The sequence below is a fragment of the Mobula birostris genome, chromosome 1 (genome assembly GCF_030028105.1).
Source record: "Mobula birostris isolate sMobBir1 chromosome 1, sMobBir1.hap1, whole genome shotgun sequence".
Lineage (NCBI taxonomy): Eukaryota > Metazoa > Chordata > Chondrichthyes > Myliobatiformes > Myliobatidae > Mobula > Mobula birostris.
The window spans coordinates 237,507,118-237,532,043 of record NC_092370.1 but is presented as its reverse complement, the minus strand read 5'-3'; the positions used below and the strand labels follow the sequence as shown (position 1 = coordinate 237,532,043).

Below are 24,926 nucleotides of genomic sequence, written 5' to 3'. Positions count from 1 at the left end.
TGTGGAACAGGAATCACCAACTGGCCACTGGTTTCTTTACCCGTCGCCATTGTGAACCTGACAGGTTTGCAACAACAATCCATCTGTTTCAAGGTCACTCTTTACTGTCTAATTCTTGGGCTACATTTTACTTACAAATTCTTTTTCAAATAGAAGTGCTGAAAAGTTTGTGGTTTCTGCACTATTTACACAAATGTAGATCCCAAACTCGGTGGTGACTTTTGCCTGCAAATGCCTACCTGCTCTCTGAAGTTGGACTCTCCTTGAAATTCAGCAAGAGTGTGAAGTAACAGCAAGTCACCACCATTTAAGACAGGGAATCTGCTCAAACACCCATTCCTTCTATTAAGTTCGATGAAGGATAATAGCTAAGAGGAAATAGTGCAATTGTTTTTATTTTTGCAATTGTTTCTGAAGTAAGACTATAAAATATAGGAGAATTAGGCCATTTGGCCCATCTAGTGCTCTGCCACTTCAACATTTACCTCTCAACCCCAATCTCCTGCCTTCTTCCCGTATTCCTTCATGCCCTGACATCAAGAATCTATCAACCTCTGCCTTAAATATACTCGATAACTTGTCCTCCACAGCCACCTGTGGCAACCAGTTCCGCAGATTCACCACTCTCTGGTTGAAGAAATTCCTCCAACTTCTTCAACCGATTAGTATTTTAATAGCTTTGGAGTTCTTTTTTGGAATATGCTTTAGTCAGCTAGCAAAGCATCTTCAACAACTTTGTGCATAGGACTTCATTCTGCCTCTCCATGTTACAGGACTGAGCACCAGGGGTTAGGCCACTTCCAGCTAGCAATTTCTCATACAGAAATAAATAAGTGTAAACTTAATTCAGAGATTAGCACCAAGTGTACACAGCTCATAGCTGATCTCATACATGAACACTTTAATATGTATATTTATAAAATGAATTGAAATCCTTGTTGAGATAATGGTGTTATTAATTCAGTACTCTTGATTACTGCTCCCCAAACCCATTTAGTTAACCAGAGATGGTCATACTTATTGCAATTAATACATGGGAAATTGCCAGGCGTAAATTATTTATAGCCAGAGTAGCTTGGGTGCCAGCTCCATGGAGGGAACTATCATATGCAGGTTCTTCGCCAGAGGAGTCAGATTTTAATGAGGCAGAAACAGGCCATTACTAATGGATGAAGATCAATTTCTCTAACTACTGGTAATTTCTCCCCGCCTTCTCTTCACTCCTTTTCCATTCCTCATTCTGTCCCCCCACACCTTCTCTTCTCCTCAGCTGCCCATCACCTCCCTCTGCTGCGTTTTCTCCTTCCCTTTCATTCTTCAGACATCTTCAGCTTCTTCTACTACTAGAGGGAAATAACTGTTCAGCAGCGAAGTTATAACCAGTGCACAGAAGTTGAGGGACAGGCAATAACTAAAGGAACTCAGGCACAAAGTGTTTTGGCAAGGTTAATTAGTTGTGCAATGTAAAGTTTTGTTGATTAAATGTTAAACATGTTTATCATGTTGAGTTAGTTCTAAGTAGTTACAGTCACCAAGAGATTGCTGACCTGCTACTTTCAGAATCAGAATAATTATCACTGACTTGATAGCAAACAGTGAAGTAAATTTACAGAAACTAGTATCTACCATCAACACAGAGCGAAAGACTTGGCCTAACCTTAAACAAAAAGAAAATTGAAGTGATGGTAATATCAAAGAAACCTGATATCCCAAACTGTAGGATTGTATTGGTAAATGAAATCTTGAAACAAGTTCACAATTTCAAGTACCTTGGATCATGGGTAACATCTGATGGCAAATGCGAAAGAGACATAAAAGCAAGAATAGCAATGGCAAGAACAGCATGTACAGAAATGAGAAACATCCTAACAAACAGGAAAATAGCGATTGACATCTGCCTTAGAACTCTCAGCTGCTACATTCTTCCTATATTGATGTATGGCTGCGAGTCATGGACCATCACAAATGCAATGGAAAAACGAATCAATGCAGCAGAGATGTGGTTCCTCAGAAGAATGCTACGCATATCATATACGGACAGGATAACCAATGAAGAAGTTCTACAGAGAACGAAAACAAAATGTACATTACTTTAAAAAAAAAATCAGAAAACAGCAATCAAAATTCTTTGGACACATCATGCGAAGAGACACATTAGAACATTTAGTTACAACTGGAAAGCTGGAAGGAAAAAGCAGAGGCAGAGAATGAAAATGAAAGATGGAATAACATCATGGTTAGAAACAGGGGAGGCAACAACTACAATTCAGAGGGTCAGGGGCTGTGATGGATGTAGAGAAATGATCGCCCACGCTGAACGGGCAGGGCTCCTGAATGAATGAATGAACATTACTTGAAATTTGTTTAGTAACAAGAAGACAGCATACCCCAGATGGTGAGCACCCTTGGCGAGAGATGCCGGCTTCTTGAGGCTGTACCTCTTGAAGATGTCCTCAATGGTGAGTGTTTCAGTAGTGGAGCTACAACCCTCTGCAACCTCTTGAGATCCTGTGCATCGGAGTCTCCAAGGCAGGCTGTGTTGCAACCTGTCAGAATGCTTACCACTGTACATTGATAGAAATTTGTAGGTCTTTGGTGACATAATGAATCACCTCAAACACCAACTAAAGTAGAGCAGCTTGTGTGCCAGCTTCAAAATTATGTCAATGAAGTGGTGGGTATGCCTTCTCCGTGTGATGTTCAGGACGCCTTGGTGAGATGCACAATGCAACCTCAGTACATTGGTGTAACTAGTAACACTAGACTGCTGATCAGAATGGCAACCAAGGAGACTACTTTGTCCTCAGTAGCCCAGTTTCTGCAATATAACTGGAGCTACACTCAGCAAGGCAAGGAGAGAACTTCTTTTCCTAACTTTGAATTGTGCCTTGTAGGATTTCAAGGGGGAATAGTTAGACTACTTGCTTTGAAGACAGTTATTTGTACACAACAATACTTTAACAGTTTGTCACAATCCAGCTGAATATGGGCATTAACTGCTTCTCTGCACATGTCCTTAATCAGTCCAGTGGGAGCATCAGGAAAATCAGTGCCATCACTTGCTCTATTTAAAGGGAGGGTATTTCACTGTATGTTCCTGCCCCTGATAAATCACCGACGATGCGTTAAATGCCAAACAAATACATACAAATATATGTTGAATACACACACAAACCAGTTCAAACAATTGAACAAAATATTTTTCTCTTTTGCATTCTTCTATCACTATGTTTCTTGTTGAAGATACTGTACATGGATGGCACATGCAGAAGGTCCTATTGGAATGGGGGCTTGAAATTTGGGGAACAATCCTTGCCCCTCACAAACTAGTTAATAGTCTAGCATTGCAACTTAAATGTGATCATAGCAGACTGCCTCAGAATAGAGAAAAAAAGTACACAAGGCTCCTCGGTACATGACACTGACCATTAGGATTCTCTTCCAGCAGCAGCACCTAAAATTCATGATTAGAAATGAGCCCTTTCTTTTTGTGAACAGGTCAGGGTTTCTATATGGAGCTTATACTGACATTATGAGGACCAGTATTCCATGAACCATAACATTGCCTGCTGTACTTGAGGAGGTAATGGATTACTTCAGAGTTCAAATTTTGAAGTAAATTTGTTACCAAAGGTCATACTGTATGTGTCAGCAGATACAACACTAGATTCGTTTTCTTGTGGGCAAATTCAAGAACCATATTTAAATCAATGAAAGACCACACTCAACAGGACAGACAAGCAACCAATGTGCAAAAGACTAAAAGGAAATAATAACAATGATAATAAATAAGTAACCAATAAATATCAAGAACATGAGATAAAGAGTCCTTGAAATTGAGTCCATAGGTTCAGTGATGAGGTGAGTGAGGTTATCTCCACCGGTTCAAGAGCCTGAGGGTTAACAGGTAATAACTGCTCCTGAACCTGGTGGTGTGAGTCCCGAGGTTCCTATACTTTCTTCCTGATGGCTGCAGCGAGAAGAGAGCATGGCCTGGATGGTGGAGGCCCTTGACGATTGAAGCTGATTTCCTGTGACAAAGCTCCACGTAGATGTGCTCAATGATAGGTACTGTTTTACCTATGATAAACTGGGCCTTATACATTTTTTGTAAGATTTTCCATTCAGAGTGTTTCCATACCAATTCATGACGCAATCAGTCAATACATTCTCCATCACACAACTATAGAAGTTTGTCAAAGTTTTGGATGCCATGGCAAATCTTTGCAAACTTCTAAGGCAGGGGTCCCCAACAATATTCTTGCGGACTGGCCGACCGGTGGGGGGGGGAGGTGTTGGGTGTTAATCATGACCGGAATATAGGTGATAAGTCAACTATAAGTCACTCAATATAAGCTAATGCACTCAATTTCATTTCTAAAGGGGTTTATCAACTGAATTTAACGTTAAACACACAGCACATATTTTCCTCGCATGAATATAGTGATAAGTGAACTATAACAGTGATCCCAACCAAACCTCCGGGCCGTGAAGAATGCAGTGGTGTAGTGGTAGCCAGAATGCACCCAGCACACCCTTAAGAAAAATGATGAAATAAACAAGCTAATTGATTAGGTGCTGCCCGGCAGTAAATGTCGGCCCAGATCAGAGGCGATGCAATTGAGGGGTGATGGGAGACAGCGATACTCGAAGGGGGTTCCTTATGTCCAGTCTATTCCGCAATTTAGTTTTCGTTGCATTCACTGCAGAAAACTCCGCTTCGCAGCGATATGATGTTGGAAATGGAAGCAACGTTTTCAGTGCTTTCATGGCTTTCTCAGAATATTCAGCCTCGACTTTGATCCAGAATGCCAGCAGAGATGTTATGTCAAACATACTTTTCAGCCTGTCGTCATTTGCAAGCTCGAGGAGTTGATCTTTTTCCCGCGCTGACATGGATGATTCACCGGGGGCATTCACAAATGGGTCACGGACCCGTAGCTTTGCATGTCTTGGGTCACTGATGACCTCGCGTATGTTAAAAGTTCAACAGTGGGCGTGACAGGGGATGAGGAAAGGTGCAGCTGACTCATATCATTTCAAATTGCCAGATCATATTGTTTCCTCGCGGCCTGGTAGCACATGCTTTGCGGCCCGGTGGTTGGGGACCACTGTTCTAAGGGAATGGAGGCACTGCCTTGCTTCCTTCATAATTGCACTTACGTGCTGGGTGCAAGGCAGGTCCTCTGAAATCATAACACTGAGGAAATTAAAGTTGCTGACCCTCTCCATCTCTGATGCCCCGATGTGGAATGGTTCATCAACCTCTGGTTTCATCCTCCTGAAGTCAATAACCCGCTCCTTGGTCTTGCTGACATTGAGTAAGAGGTTGTTGTGGCATCATTTAGCCAGAATTTCAATCTCCCTCCTGTATGCTGATTCATCACCACCTTTGATTTGGCTAACAACAGTGGTGTCATCAGCAAACTTAAATATGACATTGGAACTGCGCTTAGCCTCACAGTCATAAGCATAAAGCGAGTAAAGCAGGGGGCTAAGCACACAGTCTTGTGGTGCACCTGTGTTGGAGAGGTGTTGCCAATCCAAACTGACTGAGGTCCACAAGTGAGGAAATCGAGGATCCAATTGCAAAAGGAGGCATTGAGGTCTTGGACTTGAAGCTTATTGATTAGTTGTGAGGGGATGATGGTATTTTTTGCCGAGCTATCGTTAATAAAGAATATACTGCTGTATGCATCTTTGCTGTCCAGATGTTCCAGGGTTGAGTGAAGAACCAATTATTTAGGTAAAAGCCACCTTAAAGTGGGCTGCAATTGGGGACATATGATATTAATCAGGCACCATGGACTGAAAAGGCTGAAATACTCAGGAAACATTGCAATCTGATCCTGATCAAAAAGGCGCAACAGCATCTTTATTTGCTGCGGAGCATGAAGAAAGCTCACCTCTGTCCCAGGGTACTGACGGACTTTTACCACTGTACCATTGAGAGCATACTCACCAACTGCATCTCAGTGCGGTATGGCAATTGTCCCGTATCAGACCGCAAAGCACTCCAGCATGTGGTGAAAACTGCCCAGCGGATTATCGGCACCCAATTGCCCACCATTGAGAACAGCTACCATAAACGCTGCCTGGGCAGGGCAAAAAGCATTATCAGGGATGCAGCTCATCCTAACCATGGACTTTTTACTGTCCTCCCATCCTGTAGGTGCTGCAAGAGCTTCCGCTCCCGCACCAGCAGGCACAGGAAGAGTTTCCTCTCTGAGGCTGTGACACTGCTGAACCTCTCATCACAGCGCTAAGCAGTATTGCATCCGTACTGTAATGTCTCAGTACTTCTATATTTGTGTGCTGTAGCACTTTTTTAATTCACAGTTATTTTGTAAATAACACTATTCTTTGCATTTCGGGTCAGATGCTAAATGCATTTCATTGGCTTTGTATCTGTACTTGGCACAAATACAACAAAGTTGAATCTAAAAAAAACCTTCCAATTCCATAATGGAAAAGGTTCTGTGGCAGAAGCTATGACTGCTGCAGATCCAAGTGTGCATTCCCTTTGAAATTCTTTTAGGTCCTGTGGAGAAGCCTCTCTTTCTGATGATTCGACCTTATTTGGGGAAAAGACCATGTCTCCATTTCTTCTCTCGCTTTTACCACACATGCTGGGAATCATTTACACTGCAAGGTTTAAAGACAGACAACTTGCACCTTTATCAAAAATCTAAATATGTTCAGCACAATTCTTCAGTCTAAAGTAATGTACAACTAGGCATTCCCCCAAATGAATTTTCTTTAAATCTGCAGTAATTAAGGATTTTTTTTAGATGTGTAACTATGAGTCTCTTGACACAGCGACCTTGGGTCTGCATGAACGCAGATGAAGAAGCCTCAACATACAGTTGCAAGAAAAAGTCTGTGAACCCTTTCCAGTTACCTGGTTTTCTGCATTAATTACTCATAAAATGTGGTCTAATCTTCATCTAAGTCACAATAATAGACAAACACAATCTGCCTAAAGTAATAACACACAAACAATTGTACATTTCATATTTTTGTTGAACACATTGTTTAATCATTCACAACCCAGGCTGGAAAGAGTACGTGAACCCTTGTATTTAATAACTGGTAGAACCTCCTTTAGCAGCAATAACTTCCACCAAACATTTCTTGTAGCTGCTGATCAGACTTGCACAATGGCAAGGAGGAACTTTAGACTAGTCTTCTGTACAAAACTGTTTCAGTTCATCAATATTTCTGGGATACCTTGAAGGAACAGCCCTCTTTAGGTCATACCACACCTTCTCAATTGGGTTAAGGTCTGGACTCTGATTTGGCCATTCAAAGACATAAATTTTCTTCTTTTTAAACCGTTCTGTCGTTGATTTACTCGTGTTCTGAATCATTGTCTTGTGTCATCCAACTTCTATTAAGCTTCAGGTGACGGATCGCTACCCTGACATTCTCCTGTAAAGTATCTTGATACACTTTTGAATTCATTGCTCCCTCAACGATTGTAAGCTGTCCAGGCCCTGAGGCAGCAAAGCCCTGCCAAACCATGATGCTCCTTCCACCATGCTTTACAGCTGGGATGAGGTTTTAGTGTTGATGAGCAGTGCCATTTTTCCTCAGTAGCGTCCTTCCATGAACACCATTCTCATTCAGTGGACACATGAACAGAAACTTTAGCAAGCTCTAGAGATTTCTGCAGGTCTTTTGCTGTTACCCTTGGGTTCTTTCTCACCTCCTTCAGCAGAGCACATTGTTTTCTTGGTGTGACCTTTGCAGGACGCCCACTCCTAAGGAGTTGCAACAGTACTGAATTTCCTCCATTTGTAGACAATTTTTCTTACTGTACTGATGAATGCTCATGTCTTTAGAAATGCTTTTCCAGCTTCAGGTATCTCTGAAATTCTTCTCTCAAGGCCCTCTGAAAGTTGTTTTGATCGAGGCATAGTGCACATAAACAGATCTTTCTTGAGAAGAGCAGGCTCTGTCAGTAACCTGACTTGGTGTATCTTTTTTTAATAGGGCAGGGCACCTCTACAACCCACACCTCCAAATGGCTTTTGTAGAAGGCATTAACCCAGAGGTTCACATACTTTTTTGAACCTACACTGTGTTGTTTAATTGGTGTACTTAGTATTGGTGAGAGGTACAATTGTTTGTGTGTTATTAGTTTAGGCAGATTGTGTTTGTCTATTGTTGTAACTTAAATGAAGACCAGACAACATTTTCCGAGTAATGCAGAAAACCAGGTAATTGCAAATGGTTCACAAACTTTTACTTGCAACTGTAGTTGAGTAACCGTTAACTTTGTTATAGAGCATATTAAGTTGTGTTTCCTTGTGAATGCTCTTTCAACAGCATTGAGTCTTCAACAACTAGTCATGATAACTGCTGAGAATAAGGGCAAGGTCAAGTGGTCAACACAACTCTGTCACCTGCAAACTGGTTAGTTCAAGGAGAAAATACAGTACGTCTTTCTGCCATTCCAACAAAGGCATTCAAGCTAGGAATACTCTTCTTCAAAAGAGTTATTTGTATCCACCATTTTCAAGATAGCCTAGACAGATGGATAGCCTTCAACAGCTATTTGAACTGTACAACTGAGCTCAAATTAGGACCAACTCACGAAAAGCTTTTGCCTGTATTTATGATGGAGAGCCACGGCTCTAGTTGCATCAACTATTTTAGACATAGCTCTTTTTCTGAGGAAATACTTCTTTTAGGTTGGCACTGGTTAAGTGCCTACAACTGGTGGCAACTGAATCATGCCTATGGCTATCACCATCCAATCTTGAATGCTGTCATGGGAAAGGGGTTTACAAGCACATAGAGCATCAGATTCAGTCATCATGACCTCCTTGAAATACACCGCATACTTCAGTCTCAAACTGAGTTTCAGAATGAGATGTGAACCTCCTTGCCTGACAGCAAAAGTCACCATGGAAATGATTTTCCACCTTGAAACACATCAAGCATCTTCCAGTCCGGAACAGAAGCTATAGTTAACATTTAGCAGTTTATTATCCATTATTGCACAAGAGAGACAGTAACACACTTCAGTGATGGATTACAATTCTGTTTTCTCTTTTCAAAAGAACAACATCACAAGGGATTGCAAGGCCTCTGTGCGATGCAGGGTGTGAATGATTACTGTAGTTTTGCTCAACTCAGAGCTACCAGATATAAAAATTCAAAGATCAAAGTAAATTTATTATCAAAGTACATATATGTCACCATATACAACCCTGATACTCATTTTCTTGTAGGCATCTTCAATAAATCTATATAATAGTAACCATATCAAAATCATGAAAGACCACACTAACTTGGACATTCAATCAGTATATAAAAGATAAAAAATTGTACAAATACAAAAAGAAATAATAATAATAAATAAATAACCAGTAACTATCAAGAACCTGAAATGAAGAGTCTTTGAAAGTGAGTCCATTGGTTGTGAAAACATTTCAATGACGGGGCGGGTGAAGTTATCCCCTTTGGTTCAAGAGCCTGATAGTTGAGGGGGTAGTAACTGTTCCTGAACCTGGTGGTGTGAGTCCTGAGATGCTGTACCTTCTTCCTGATGTCAACAGCAAGAGGAGAGCATGCTCTGGATGGTGGGGGTCCCTGAAGATAGATGCTTCTTTCCTGCTACAATGTGTGGGAGGGTTTTACCTGTGATTGTTCTGGGCCACATTAACTACTTTTTATGGGATTTTTCATTCAAGCTATTTCCATACCTGGCTGTAATGCAACCAGTCAATATACTTTCCACTACACATCTATAGAAGTTTTGATGTTTTAGATGTCATGCCGAACCTCCACCAACTCCTAATGAAGTAGAGGCTTGGTTCGTAATTGAACTCATATGCTGGGCCCAGGACAGGCCCTCTGAAAGAATAACACCAAGGAATTTAAAGTTGCTGACCCTCTCCACCTCTGATCCTCCAATGAGGACGGACTGGCTCATGGGTCTTTGGTTTCCTTCTCCTGAAGTCAATAATCAGCTTCTTGGTCTTGCTGACATTGAGTAAGAGGCTGTTGTTATTGCACCACTCAATGAGATTTTCAATCTCCCTCCTATATGAAGTCCTTCCACTGCAGGCAGGGGAATGTTTACTGTGAACATTTATACTGCATGGCATAAAAATTAATGATTACACATCCTCCCCAAGTTATGGCAGAGTCCTGCAACCTAAGCAATTCACAAGTCAGAACTGTTGGCCATCCAGCAATACTTAAGTAAAAGCAAACGCCAACCAAAGGCAGTATGTAGTCAAACCATATAAACTTCGCTACAAAATGCAATGATATTGCAATAGAGTCCGACATAACAAAAGATGCCTAGTCTTGTAGCAGCTGGCAAATTCTTCCTGCCAATCATCCAAATCTGGTGAAGATGCGTATCCTGGCTGCATTTAAGATGTTTCCATACTGTCACTGTCCACTCTGGCATCTATGCCATAACTATAAACTGAAAGATTGTCAGCCAACATGGACTCTCTGCTGATAATATGGCTATTGATTCAAGTGGACTGCCAAAACAAATAAACTGAATTAGTTTCTTATCAGCACATGTACTGAGGTACAATGAAAAACTTGTGTTGCGTGCCATCCGAAGATTATTTCATTCCAACAGTGCATTATGGTAGGAAAGGAAAAACAATAGCAGCGTGCAGAATGAAATGTCACAGAGCAAGTGCAGTACAGGTGAAATAAAAGGTGCAAGGCCATAATGAGATGATAGGAGCCCATTTTACTGTACTAGGAGACTGTTCAATAGTCTTTCAACAGTGGGACAGAAGCTGTTCTTGAACCTGGTAATATGTACTTTCAGGATTTATTGTCTGCCTAATGGGAGGGGTGGGAAGAGAGGATATCCAGCTTGGATGGGGGTTTGATTATGTTGGCTGCTTTACTGATGCAGCTAGAAGTGAAAAGAGTTCATGGAGTGGAGGTTAGTTACTAGTTAACTAGTAACTCTCAACTTACTGGTTTCTTGCAGTCACAGATAGAGCAGTTGCTATATCAAGCTGTGATGCATATAGATAGCTTACTTTCTATGGTGTATCGATAAAAAATTGTGAAGGCCAAATGAGACATGACAAATTTCTTTAGCCTCCTGAAGCATCGGTGAGCTTTCTTAGCTATAGTGTTTAAGTGGTTGGGCCAGGACAGGCTATCGGTGATGTTTACTCCTAGGAGCTTGAACCTTCCAACCCTCTCAACTTCAGAATTGCAGGAGCATGTGTAATATCCCCCTTCATGAAGTCAATAACCGGCACTTTTTTTTTTGCTGAGACTGAGGAAAAGGTTGCTGCTATGACACCATGACATTATACTCACTGCTTCCAGTACTCCCTGACTCATCATTATTTGACAATTGGTCCACTATAATGGTGTCACCAGTAAACTTTCAGATGGAGTTAGAGCAAAATCTGGTCATGCAGTCTTCAGTGTAGGGGCTGAAGATGCAGTCTTATGGAGCACTAATATTGAGAATAATCTTTAAGGAAGTGCTACTGCCTATACTTACTGCTTGTGGTTTGTTGGTCAGGAAGTCAAAAATCCAGTTAAAAGCATGGTGTTGAATACTAGGTCTAGGAGTTTGGAACTGAATTTGCATTCTGTGATAAAAATGCTCTGCTGCAGGGCATAGTTTAGAAGACCAGATAATTTCTATACTCAAACTGAAGTTTGCCGTTTAGATACAATAGTTCTAGATGATTCCTGGAGAGCAAGTTTGAAGTTACAAGATCAATAGTATGTTGTAGAATCTGTCTCAAACCTTGTTGACGACATGCAGCATACTTATCAAAGAATGACTAACATCATTAAAACATCAGCTGACTTTTCTTGTGTTTCTCTGTGTATCATTGTCTTTATACTGCTTTTACCTATTGGTTTTAGTAGAGCTGATAGAAGCATAAAGACTTGTAAAGTAGGACACTGCAGTGATCTTGCTGGACATCAATGCAGCTCTGGGCCTAGAAAGATAGACACTTTCCAAGCATGGATAACAGCTACTCTATGATGTGGGCTGGCTTTGACAAGCAGCATCAATGGAATAACATTGCTGCAATCACAAATATATCAGCCTACAAGATATTCTCCATTCCTGCTTTTCAGGAACGATGCTCCAGCACTTTTAGTAATGTGGTGAACCGCTGTGTCATCCAGTAAGCTTCATCATGCAAATAGAAACACCCACACACAGAGATCTTCCTCCTTCTTGCGTAGACACATTCTATGAGAATTCCTGATGCCTGGAATCATTGTGATAATTCGGTTATTCTTGATATCCACACAGAAAAATATGGGCTCCAAGGTCTTCAAAATTATTGTTGGTTTCTTCCATACTCCACTGTAGTCACAGGTGTCATAGAAAACTACAGCACAGAAAGACCCTTCAGCCCATCCAGTCTGTTGCAAACCATGTAAACTACCTAGCCTCATCAACCTCCACCCAGACCATAACCCTCCCATCCATTACCTATCCAAGCATCTCTTGAAATGTGAAATCAAAATTGCATCCACCACTTGCACTGGCAGCTCATTCCACACACTCACCACTCTGAATGAAGATATTTGTAAGCAGGATACTTTGGCAGATCTTTTAATCACCAAAATCTTCATTAAGTGCTGTCTTTCCAATTGAATCTTCAATTTGACTCCTCTTACAGAACCTGTGGACAAACTGCCCTCTGGGTAGAGAGCACTTCCTTCTTGTCTTGCTCAGCACAACTTGTACAGTGTGACTCACCACCTGTAAATCATTGGTGTTGATGCTGCTGGTAAGTGAGTGACTGGGCTGTGAAGCATTGAGTAACTTATCAAAATCAGAATTAATATCATTGGCATGTCATGAAATTTATTGTTTTTGCCACATCAGTACAATTCATAACAACAGAAAATAACTACAAATTACAGTAAATATATAATATATATTAGATTAAATAAGTAGTACAAAAATAGGGGGAAAAAAGTAATGAGGTAGTGTTTATGGGTTCAATGACCATTCAGAAATCGAATGGCAGAGAAGAAGCTCTTCCGGAATCTTTAAGTGTGTGCCTTCAAGCTTCTGTACCGCTTTCCTGATAGCGATGAGAACAATGCATGACCTAGGTTATGGTGGGGGGATCCTTAATGATGGACACTGCCTTTTTGAGGCATCACTCCTTGAAGATGTCCTGAATACTACAGAGGCTAGTACCCATGATGGAGCTGACCCAGTTTACAACTCTCTGCAGCTTATTTCAATCCTATACAGGCACAACACCCACCCAACTCCCATACCAGGCAGTGATGCAGCCAGTTAGAATGCTCTCCATGGTAAAACTAGACATCTGTGAGTGTCTTTGGTGACATACCAAATCTCCTCAAACTCCTAATAAAATATAGCTACTGTCATGCTTTCGTTGCAGCTGCATTGATATGTTAGATCCTCAAAGATATTGACATCTAGCAACTTCAAATTGTTCGCTCCTTCCACTTCTGATCCCTCCATGAGGACTGGTGTGTGTTCCTCGCCTTACCCTTTCTGAAGTCTACAAGTTCTTTAGTCTTAGTGATGTTGAGTGCAAGGTTGTTGCTGTGACACCACTCAACTAGCTGATATATCTTGCTCCTGCATGCTATTTCATCATCATCTGAAATTCTGCCAGCAGTAGTTGCATCATCTGCAAATTCATAGATGGCATTTGACCTGTGCCTAGCCTCACAATCATGGGTGTAGAGAGACTAGAGCAGTAGGCTAAGCACACATCCCTGAGATGCACCAGTGTTGATTGTCAGTGAGGTGGAGATTTTACTTCCAATCCATACAGATTGTGGTCTTCTGGTTTGGAAGTTGGGGATCCAGTTGCAGAGGGAAGGTACAGAGGCCCAGGTTCTGGAGCTTTTCGATCAGAACTGCAGGAATAATTGTTTTAAACGTTGATTTACAGTCAAATAGCAGCATCCTGACATAAGTATTGGTATTGTCCAGGTGATCCAAGGCAGTGTAAAGAGCCAATGAGATTGCATCCACTATAGATCTTTGTGGGAATAGGCAAATTGCAGTGGGTCCAGGTCCTTGCTGAGACAGGAGTTAATTCTAGCCATAACCAACCTCTCAAAGCACTTCATCACCATAGATGTAAGTGCTACTGGATGATATTCATTAAGGCAGCTCACCCTGATCTTCTGAGGCATTGGTATAATCGTTGCCCTTTTGAAGCAGGCGGGAACTTCCAACTGTAGTAATGAGATTGAAAATGTCTTTGAACACATCTGGCTGATAGTGTACTTGAAAATGCACTTACCTTGAATACACAGGATTACTTAATCCCTGGTGACATAGCTTTCAACTTCCTGATGCCTTGGCTCCTAGGATTGTCCACCACTGCCATCTCTTCCTACTGCCTTCTGAGTGTATAGATGAACGGCTTCTCTTCCACCCTTGCCTTCTCCATTAAGACTTCAGTCCAACATCAGGAAAACATGGATCCAACTCTCACATTGCTCCAAATTTTTGGCATGGTATTACAAAGTCTTCAAATATTTGCAGCTTCTTCGCACCACATGACTACTGAAGTGTGAATGTAGGTGGTGAAACATTACTGGTAGAGAGGCCAAACTTATTGGCTGATCTTCGAAGTTGGGTGTGGTAATATTCAAGTTCAGAAGCTGGAAGTCAAGTCAAATTTATTTATAAAGCATACTTAAAAACCCAAGTTGACCAAAGTGTGTACAAACCATAACAGGTAGCTAAAAATCACAAATACAAGAAACACAGATATAAACAACAAAGCACACAGCTTATAGGCACAAAATAAACAACACATGAGCCTAGGCACAAGCCAAAAATCAGCCACATCAGGAAGATTCAAACGCTGGTGAATAAAAGTAAGTTTTGAGCCTGACTTAACAGTCAATGGAGGGGGCAGATCTGATAGGGAGGGGAACACTGTTCCACAGTCTAGGGGCTACAACAGCAAAAGCGTTGTCACCCCGGAACTTAAATTTAGATCGCAGGACAGCCAGGAGCCCCAAGTCAGCTGAACTGAGGGACCTGGAAGTAGAATAAGGGGTTAGAAGGTCTGCAATATAGGAGGGGGCCAGCCCATTTAGGGCTTTATAAACAAACATGAGTACCTTAAAATCAATTCTAAACTGTACTGGTAGCCAGTGGGGAGAGGCCAGGATGGAAGTAATATGGTCCCTCTTCCGGGCACCTGTCAGGAGCCTGGCTGTGGTGTTCTGGACCAGTTGCATACGGGACAAGGGCAACTGACTAATCCCAGTATACAGGGAGTTGGAGCAGTCCAAGCTGGAGGATATAAGGGCACGGATGACTTTCTCGAGATCTTTGAAAGAGAGAAACGACTTGATTTTGGCAATAGTACGAAGCTGGAAAAAACTGGCTTTTACTACTGCATTAAATTGCTTGTCAAACTTAAAGGCGAAATCAAATATCACACCAAGGTTTTTGACACGGGGTTTGACAAGGGTAGGCAGGTTACCAAGACCATTGGTAATCACTTTGATGGAGTCAAAGTAGGACAACTTCAGACTTGCCTTCATTCAGCTGTAGGAAGTTTTGTGCCATCCAACACTTTATGTCCTCAAGGCAGTTCATGAGGCTGACTAGATTTGACTGGTTGTTTGGTTTCAAGGGGAGATAAAGCTGTGTATCCTCAGCAGAACAATGGAAGGAAATATCATGTTTTTGAATGATTTGGCCGAGGGGAAGCATGTATATAGAGAAAAGAATGGGACCTAGGATGGAACCTTGTGGGACCCCACAGGAGAAACTAGCTGGAGAAGAGGAAAATTTGCCTATGTTGACGGTGAAGCTTCTATTTTTGAGGTAGGATGTGAACCAGTTCAAGGCAGTGCCATCAACACTAACCTCATACTGGAGACGGTCTATTAAAATGGCGTGATCCATAGTATTGAATGCTGCGCTGAGGTCAAGAAGAATTAGGATGGCAGGGTCACCTGAATCAGTAAAGAGGAGGAGATCATTGTACACTTTCAGCAGGGCAGACTCTGTGCCATGATAAGCCTTAAACCCTGACTGAAATCCTTCCAAGATGTTGTTTTGGTGTAGGTAGGGCAGCAATTGACTAAGAATAACCTTTTTGAGAACCTTTGCCAGGCATGCAAGTTTAGAAATAGGTCTATAGTTACTAGGTAAGGTAGGGTCTAAGTTGGGCTTTTTCAGGAGGGGCTGGACCACGGTGCACTTGAAGCAGGTTGGAACAGTCCCTGTGGCCAAGGAGCTGTTGATAATAGAGAGGATGCTGGGACTGGCTACGTCAAAGACATCCTTCAGGAGGACAGTGGGGACAATGTCAAGGGGGCAGGTTGCAAGTTTCATGGTGGAAACAATCTTTATAAGGGAGAATAGCGTGATGAGTTGGAAACAGTCCAGTTTAGATGAACAGACCGGTGAGACAGTTCGGCCACGGGTGGAGGGGGGGCAGGGGGGAGATGTTCATTCTAATGTCTTTTAACTTTGCTAATGAAGAATTTTAAAGATTCTTTGCACTTAGCAGCGGACACATCTAAACTAACACTGGGGCACTGGGGACAGGACAAATGACAGAATTTATGGTACTGAATAAGACCTTGGAATTATGAGAGTTGATAGAAATCAGGTCAGAAAAGTATTTTGCTCTTGCAGCCTTAACTGCATCCTGATATTTGTGAAGATTGTATCTCAAAATTTCAAAGGAAATTTGAAGCTTCTCACGCTTCCACTTTCGTTCGGATATTCTGCACTCTCTCCTCTGGTGGTGTCATGAAGCCAAGGCAGACCTTTAGGCTTAGGCTTTTTGAATTTAAGGGGAGCAACAGTATTCGGAATAGAAGAGCAGGTGGTATTAAATAAGTTCCTCAGTGCTGAGATGGGGGGGGAGAAGCCTCAATAGTGCAGGTATTAGGAGCAGCCATGAGTGCCTCAGAGAAATCACTGGCAGTCGAAGAGTTAACGTAACGACAGCAACGTATAGGAAGATGAAATTTAGTTGGGGAAAAGGGCAGAGAAGCACCAAACATAACAGCACTGTGATCTGACAGACATGCATCAATTATTTCCACATTGCAGATCGAAAAACCAGACGATAAGACCAGGCCAAGTGTGTCACCTAGCATGTGAGTGGGTCCGGTGATAAGCAAAGCAAGATTAAAAGACTCAAGCAGATGCATAAAATCACTTACGAGAGGCTTAGCGGGACAGCAAACATGAATATTAAAGTCACCAAGAATCAGAACTCGATCAAAGTTGGGCATAGTGTTTGAGAGAAAGTCCGCAAATTGAGTGATAAAATCTTTATGTATTTTTGGTGGACGATACACAACAGTAATTAAGAGGGGATTGACCAGGCCCATTTTAATTAATTGCACCTCAAAGCTGGGGAAATAATCAGAGTTCAGTAGACGGCAATTAAAATGTTTCTTAAGCACAGTGGCTAGACCTCCTCTGCGTCCGGAGGGCCTAGGCGTGCTAAAAAAGTTACAGTCATCTGGACAGAGTTCAACAAGTGTAGTAAGCTCACCAGTGCTTAACCAGGTTTCCGTCACCAGTAAGAAATCCAATCCTTGGGCGGTGAAAGTCACTAAGAAAAAACGTCTTATTGGATAAGGATCTCGCGTTGATCAGAGCCACTTTGACTGGGATAGCAGTATAATCTGACAACGGCTCCCTCGCCAGAGGGCGGAGGGTACGGAAGACTACTCCACCGCACTTCACAAATGGCCTGGCGGGGAGCCCGCAGGGCAGCGGTTTGGCATAATCGGTTGGAGAAAGGCGTACCTGGTCTCAAGGGAGCACCAAGGAATGGAGCGATGTGCCCGAACAGGTCCAACATCGTCAAGCTGCAAAAAGTAGACCGGTGCCGAGCGACAGCGGGCAAAATTCCTCAGCTTAACCGAGGCGCCTGCACATTTATTTCGTCTCCTAGCTCATTTCCTATGGTGGTAGCCGCAGGGCCGAGCCCATATACCTTCAGGTAGTTGGGAAAATAGAGAGCGGTGAAAGCTTCTTTGTCCAGAATCCTGAGTGAGTAAGTCCACGACAGAGGTTCGAATATTCAGTAGTGTTTGACGATCGTAGACAATAGTGGCTTGCACATCATGTATACACAGAGACACAAACAGAGCCAGGACAAACAAGAACGGCAATAGGCAACAACAAGCAGCCAAACACAGTGGCGCGGCGATGATGTAAATCCAGGCATCCAGGAAAAGAACACTGGCAGGGAAGTCACACACAATTTTTATTCCTACCTTTTTAACTGTAAAAATATACAGCAAATAACTAAACAACTGCAGTGCAGCACAACATCTAGCTACAAAATTAAGTTGGAGGGGTTAAGATTCTGTCCTGGTCGTAAGTCTATAGGAAAGTGGAATTTGTTTATTAACAAATTAAGTTTTGTGATGTGTTAATTTCATCTAAAATTGCAGCCATTTGTAACACCATTTGTATTTTCCAACTGACTTTGATACTTCTTGAGAAAACAAAAATATCCTTGGGTCTTCTATCAGCTTGTTTGCTGGTTGTATAAGCAAAACTTTTATTTGACTACATTACCATTCCTAAATTCAGACCCAAGATATGAAGATGAAAACTTGAGATTCACTTTGTGCATTCTAAGTTGCACCCTGCTTAGTGAATCACACTTTACAGATAAAACACAGCAATTAAGCCATTTTAACATCTCTTAAAGACTTCTGTATCCTTCTTTCTGCTAAATCAGATGATGCCATTGTCATCCATAGAATCATAAAGTGAATCCATGGAACAACTAACACTTATGAGAGGTGAGGCTGATAGACTGGCCCTGTATTTTATAGAAATATTTTGCTGAGATCAAAAGCTGACGAGGAACCTTCATCACAATAGTTGAATTCAATCTGACTGTGCCCTTCTTAAATCTTAATCCTGAGATGCGACACTGATGCCAGTCTGCTGAGGTTAGAAGCCAATATGCATTAGTCATCATAATCCCCAACAACCAGCCCCCTAAAGCACATATGCCAAGGTTAGAGACTAATAATCGCAGGATATCATTGTGCTGCCATTATGTACATGAACTTCTGTAATTAAGAGTGCATTTGCCATCAATGTGAGAATTATACTTGAAACATAAAAGAGCCATATCTGGCTTGCACACTTCACTTTGATCTTTCCGAGTAAAGATCATGAAGTCTGAATTCACTTCTGCTCCTTAGTTCTCAAAGGAGAATACAGTGCAAAGGAGCGAGAATTCTGTTGTAATACTTCATTGGAAGTTTAAAATACTGATTCATACCATTGGCTTTCCTGTAAAATCTTATACCAGTAATAAAACTCGAGGTCATCAGGTTCAGTATTGCAGAAAGTAATGTAATTAAATGATGAATTCATTAAGATTCAAACTTCACAACCATTAAGCTGTGTAGCAATTAAATATACATTCAATTCATTGAAAAGCATCTGATCTTATAAAATACTAAACATTTTGAGGATACACACTTAGACATACCTTAAAAGATGGTGGGAGCAAAAATAACAAATCTATTATTAGACTGCATCATCAGTTTTTGTTAAGAATCTGACTCCAGGAAATTTCTCTTGAGGATATCTTAAAAATCACTTTCCTATGTGTAGCAATCGCCGATTTTTCAAAGTCACTAACACGATCATTTAAAGCTTATAAATTTTGGCTGGCTATTGATCACTGTGGAACTATTTATACTCGGATTCTGATCAATATGCTGCAAATTTACTGCAAGTAGGTTTTTTAAATTAATGGCCAAGTAGGGTAGTTTGCTTTAATTTTATGATCAATCTTTCAAGTGAGCACGAGTGAAAAAACTCAGCAACATCAAAGCAAAAGTGAAAAATGACAGCAAAAATGAACAGAAGACCGCAACAGATTTTGTACTTCCACTCATTTCTTTACCTCTACTAGTACTCAAGAAGCTTCATTTTGCTATGATGCAATATAGAAATCTGGAAGCTTTTTCTTAGGAAAACATATTTCTTGATTTACAAAATCTTAGTAATGACTAATTTCTTGCCTCAGTTACTTATCATGGCATAAGTGCAAACATGATCCACGAAAAGTCATGCAAATTAATTACAAGCAACTTAATCCAAATGATTTAATTAGAAGCAAAAACAGCAACTGTAGCAGGTCCACTGCTGAGCTGTAACTGTTAAAAAGAAATTAAAATAATTGTGTCATGTAGTATGAAGCATCAGTTAAACCCTTATTATTTCAATAGACAAAAAAATTAAACAATTTATTCTTTCCACATCACACTTCCCATAAAAGAAAGGCTAAATTATTTTAAAATACTTAGTGATAACGCATTGCAGCAATTTTTTACATTTGCCTTCTTGGGTAAAACACTACATAAAGTTTTCAATCAAAATCATAGTCAAATTCATTCCATTAAGAGATTCTTTTGCTTCTCTTCCAGCTGTGACTCACAAAACCAATTTGTTAGAATATATACTCAGTGGCTACTTTATTAGGTGCACAAGTGGAATCCGGTGTGGTCTTCTACTGCTGTAGCCCTTCCACTTCAAGGTTCGACACGTTGTATGTTCAAAGATGCTCTTCTGCACACCACTGTTGTAACGCGTGGTTATTTAAATTACTGTTGCCTTTCTGTCAACTTGAACCAGTCTGGCCATTCTCCTCTGACTTTTCTCATTAACAAGGCGTTGTCACCCAAAGAAGTGAAACTGGATGTTTTTCTTTTGCTTTTCACACCATTCTCTGTAAACTTGCGAGTGAAAATCCCAGGAGACCAGCAGTTTCTCAGATAGTCAAACCACCCCAAATGGTACCAACAGTCCGTATTACTTCGTCATTCTGATATTTGTTCCGCAAATTAACTGAATCTCTTGACCATGTCTGCATGTTTTAATGTATCGAGTTGCTGCTGATTAGATATTTCCATTAACAAGCAGATGTACAGGTGTACCTAATAAAGGAGCCACTGAGTGTATTTTAATTGTTTCCTTAAATAGGACGATATGGCATTCAGGGAAGATGAAGCAATGCCAATGAGACTGTAAATAAATTAGCAGTAGGCATACTGAAAGTTCGTTGACTGCAAGTTCTTCCCTATGCCAAATACCACCGAGTGGTAAATATATCATCATCCCTGCATCTTCAAAAGTTCCAGAGCTCAAAACCCAGCAGCACAGAAGAACAAGAATAAGAAGATGCCTATCATCTTCATAGCAGCAATTAGGAGACGGTATTTTTATGGTAGCTTTGCCATCAAAGAATAACAAAACATTTGCTCAGTTTAGCTTGTGTTATAATAATGAATTGCAACTCAAGAGTTCGTGCTGTTATAACTGCTCAGTGAATACTTGCTAGAGGTGCACCATATTATTTCATTACTACATGCAGGTTTTTCAACATTGTTTCACATTCCATGAGGACATGTTCTGCACAATCCTAATGATGCACTTCTACTTTAAGTCACAAAATACATTTGAAGCAAAACTGAACACATTGGCAGTATCAGAGATAACAAACCTAAATTTCCCAATGAAGAATACTTCCCATCGGTGTATGGATGGTTCTTCAGATATTTATTTACTGAGTAAACTAAGAATATATGGAAATCAATTACTGCAAATGAAAATTCAATATTCATGAAGTACAGACCAAACAGATGGTGAATGATGATTTGGTCAAGTTGTAATAATGGAAGTTCTGTTAGAAATCTATCCTGGCTCTAGGTCAGACAGAGCAAGCCACAGAAGGCCAAAAGCAATAATTCTTCAATAAGGAGGTACAAACGTAAGTCGTAGATAGTATGATAATTTTCAACAAAAAACAATTAAATTCCAAAAATACTGAACATAAAGAAGCATTTTAAACAAAGCCCCTATCTACAATTGATTTTTAACAAAATATAATGGTGATATTTAAGTTCCATATATACTCATTTTCAAAATTTACCAAATTGTGTGAAAGTAATATTGTTAAATACCTTGAATCAATACTCAAGGTATTTTCTAGTTATTGTAAAACACTTACATAACAGAAATGTCATCTCTTTTCTCCAGCAGTGCAATACCATTTAAAAAAGTAAATAATTACGTTGGTTGCTTATAGTTAGCTTCGATAGTGGAATTATTCAAGTGCTATATCATTTACTATCACAAGTACAAAAATCTAATTGTTTTACAGCAACATTGAAATCAATAATTAAGGTGCTTTGAATGTAATTAACATAAAGAAGTTGGTTTCTATAGATTTGAAATGTTTATATACATTTCATCAGTAATAGAAAAGCACATGGAATGTCACGTTTTCCCCTGTTGCAAAAAATATAATTTTGGAATTACTATCTTCCAAAACAGAATTCAAAATGCTTTAGCAGTTCTAACAAATCCATACAATTTTAAAGGTTTAATTCTGAATTAATATTGCAAAATTTTTAATATGTAGTTATCTGCAACTTTTCACTCTCAGTCATACCCCTTTTACACAGCTGCATTCTGTGAGTAAATGGGGAATGTCTACAGCAGAGCACAAAATAACCTGTAGTTATATTAAGATAATATTCTCATTTCTGGTACCCATGGTAGCCTCAGTTCATTTTGCACAAACTATTCTTTTAACTGGCATTGGAACTGTGCACAACCCAGGCATGTGGCATCAATTAACAGCACACACCTTCAGAACGTTGCAGTGCACTTTCCCCATGCACCAACAGAAATGGCTCACTACCTACAACTTCTTCTAAGTGTAAACAAAATTGGGGTGCTTCCTTGGCAAGAGAATTCAGTGACCTAAATCAAAATTCTGGCAAGAAATTTCAAACTGAAAACAGAAAAACTGAACACTCAATAAACACACGTATGTTGGAATACACATGCTGTGTAGACACTTGCACTGTTCCATGGTTTCAAGTTAACTTTATTGCTCCTTAAAATTACAATTGGCTTGGACAGAGCAAGAAACAGTACATTAATACAACATATAAAAAAAACGAGCTGATGAAGCAAAGCCATGATAGCAGGCCTAGGACACACTGGATTACAATTAGTGTGGTTTCAACTTAGATTTTAATGACACTATCAACTAAGTTTTTAAAAAATTTCTCACAGGCTGCTAAGATAAGTTAACCACCAATAGTCTAATGCTCGTACATTGACTGTAACAATAAAACAAAAAATTCTAAAGTCGCGAAATTCTTGTCTGCCCAACCATTATGAAAGATTTCTTGCTGTTATCCTCCACTGTTACTGCGGAGCCTACAGAGGAAATGGAAAAATTGTTACATTTAATCCAATTAATACTTAAAACAGTTTAGTTGAACAGTTTCCACATTATTGATTGTTATTAAATATTTAATAACACCATGGCTACAAACATAGTATGCATTGGATCTGTCCTTAGATGAACCATATTCTGGTCTCCCTTCATTAAGTTGAGAATGTATTAACTCAAAGAATGCAGAAAGGTTAGCAGGTTAATAACTGTGCCAGCTACATCCTCAGGGTGATGGAATTACAATCACAGGAGCAAATGTACATATAGTGAGAACAGGACCTTTTAAGAAGTTAACCTATTCATATTTTCTGAGGATGGAGAAGGTAGCTATTTGACCCACCAAGTCTATGTCCGCTCTCAGAGCATTCACTCATCTAATTCTCTGTAACTTGTTCTTTAACTCCTCTTGATTCTTTTACTACCTACACTCACTAAACGCTATTTACAGTAGCCAACTGTGTTATCAACTTGGGAATATTGGTGAAAAATGGAGGACCTGGGTATAACTGGACGTAATTCCTCAGGGCACTGAGAAGTGTGGCACAAAAAAGGGATTTGGGAATACAGGCCCACAATTTGTTGAAAGTGGTGACGCAGGTAGATAGGGTTTTGGCACATTATCCTTCATAAATCAAAGTACTGAGTACAGGAGATGGAATGTTATGTTGAAGTTGTATAAAACATTGGTGAGGCCTAATTTGGAGTATTGTGTGCAGTTCTGGTCACCCACCTACAGGAAAGATGCAAGTAAGGTTGAAAGAGTATAGAAAAAAATTTCAAGCATGTTGGCGGGTTTGGAAGACCTGAGTTAAAAGGTAAGATTGAAGAGGTTAGGGCTTTATTCCTTGGAACCTAAAAAATTGAGAGCAGGTTTGATAGAGGTATACTAACTTATGAGGAGTATAGATAGGGTAAACGCAAGCAGACCTTTTCCTCTGAGGTTGGGTGGGACTACAACCAGAGGTCCTGGGTGAAGGGTGAAAGGTGAAAAGTGAAAAATTTAAGGAGAACATGAGGTGAAACTTCACTCAAGAGTTGTGAGAGTGTGGAATGTGCTACCAATGCAAGTGTTACCTGTGAGCTGAATTTCAATGTTTATGAGAAGTTTGGATAGGTACATGGATGGTAGTGGTTCGAAGAGCTATGGTCCCGGTGCAGGTCAATGGGAGTAGGCGATTTAAATGGTTCTGCACAGACTAGATGGGCTGAAGGACCTGTTGCTGTGCTGTACTTTTCTATGACTGGATAACCACATGGTCAGAGGGAGATTATGCAATCTCTACACAGATAACACTGGGGATGAAGTTACGATGCAGCAGCACTAAGTGCTATGCCACCCATCCAAGAAAATTCTTCAAGGAAAAGGAAAATTTCAAAACAGAAGTTATAATTCAAGAACCATACTGTAAAGTTATCTGGCAGAAAATATTGTTGTTGAAAACTTGATCTCAAGAAGTCTTGGCAGAATCAGATAATTGCTGCTCACATTTCATCTGCCCACGTGCAAAAACTGCTATTTTCTCTGAACTTTGTATTTAAGTGTCAGATTTGTACAAAATGTAATTGGCTATGGATTAAAGTTGTAAAATGTCACAATTGAGAGGAATTTGCTTCATTGAAAATCTTACTTCCTAATTAGTGGAAAGAAAAGGACCATCAGAAAAGTCGCAG

General features: G+C 40.4%; 1 protein-coding gene across 2 annotated transcripts in view; it reads right to left on the bottom strand.

Moving 5' to 3' along the window:
• Positions 1-22,877: 22,877 nt before the first annotated feature.
• The window catches only part of ylpm1 (YLP motif containing 1), a 117,014-nt gene continuing 114,965 nt past the window's right edge, over positions 22,878-24,926 (bottom strand). For both annotated transcript variants that reach the window (XM_072273965.1, XM_072273955.1), the window contains exon 22: positions 22,878-23,236. The gene's annotated coding sequence lies outside the window, so the exon portion shown is untranslated. The remainder of the gene's footprint in view (positions 23,237-24,926) is intronic.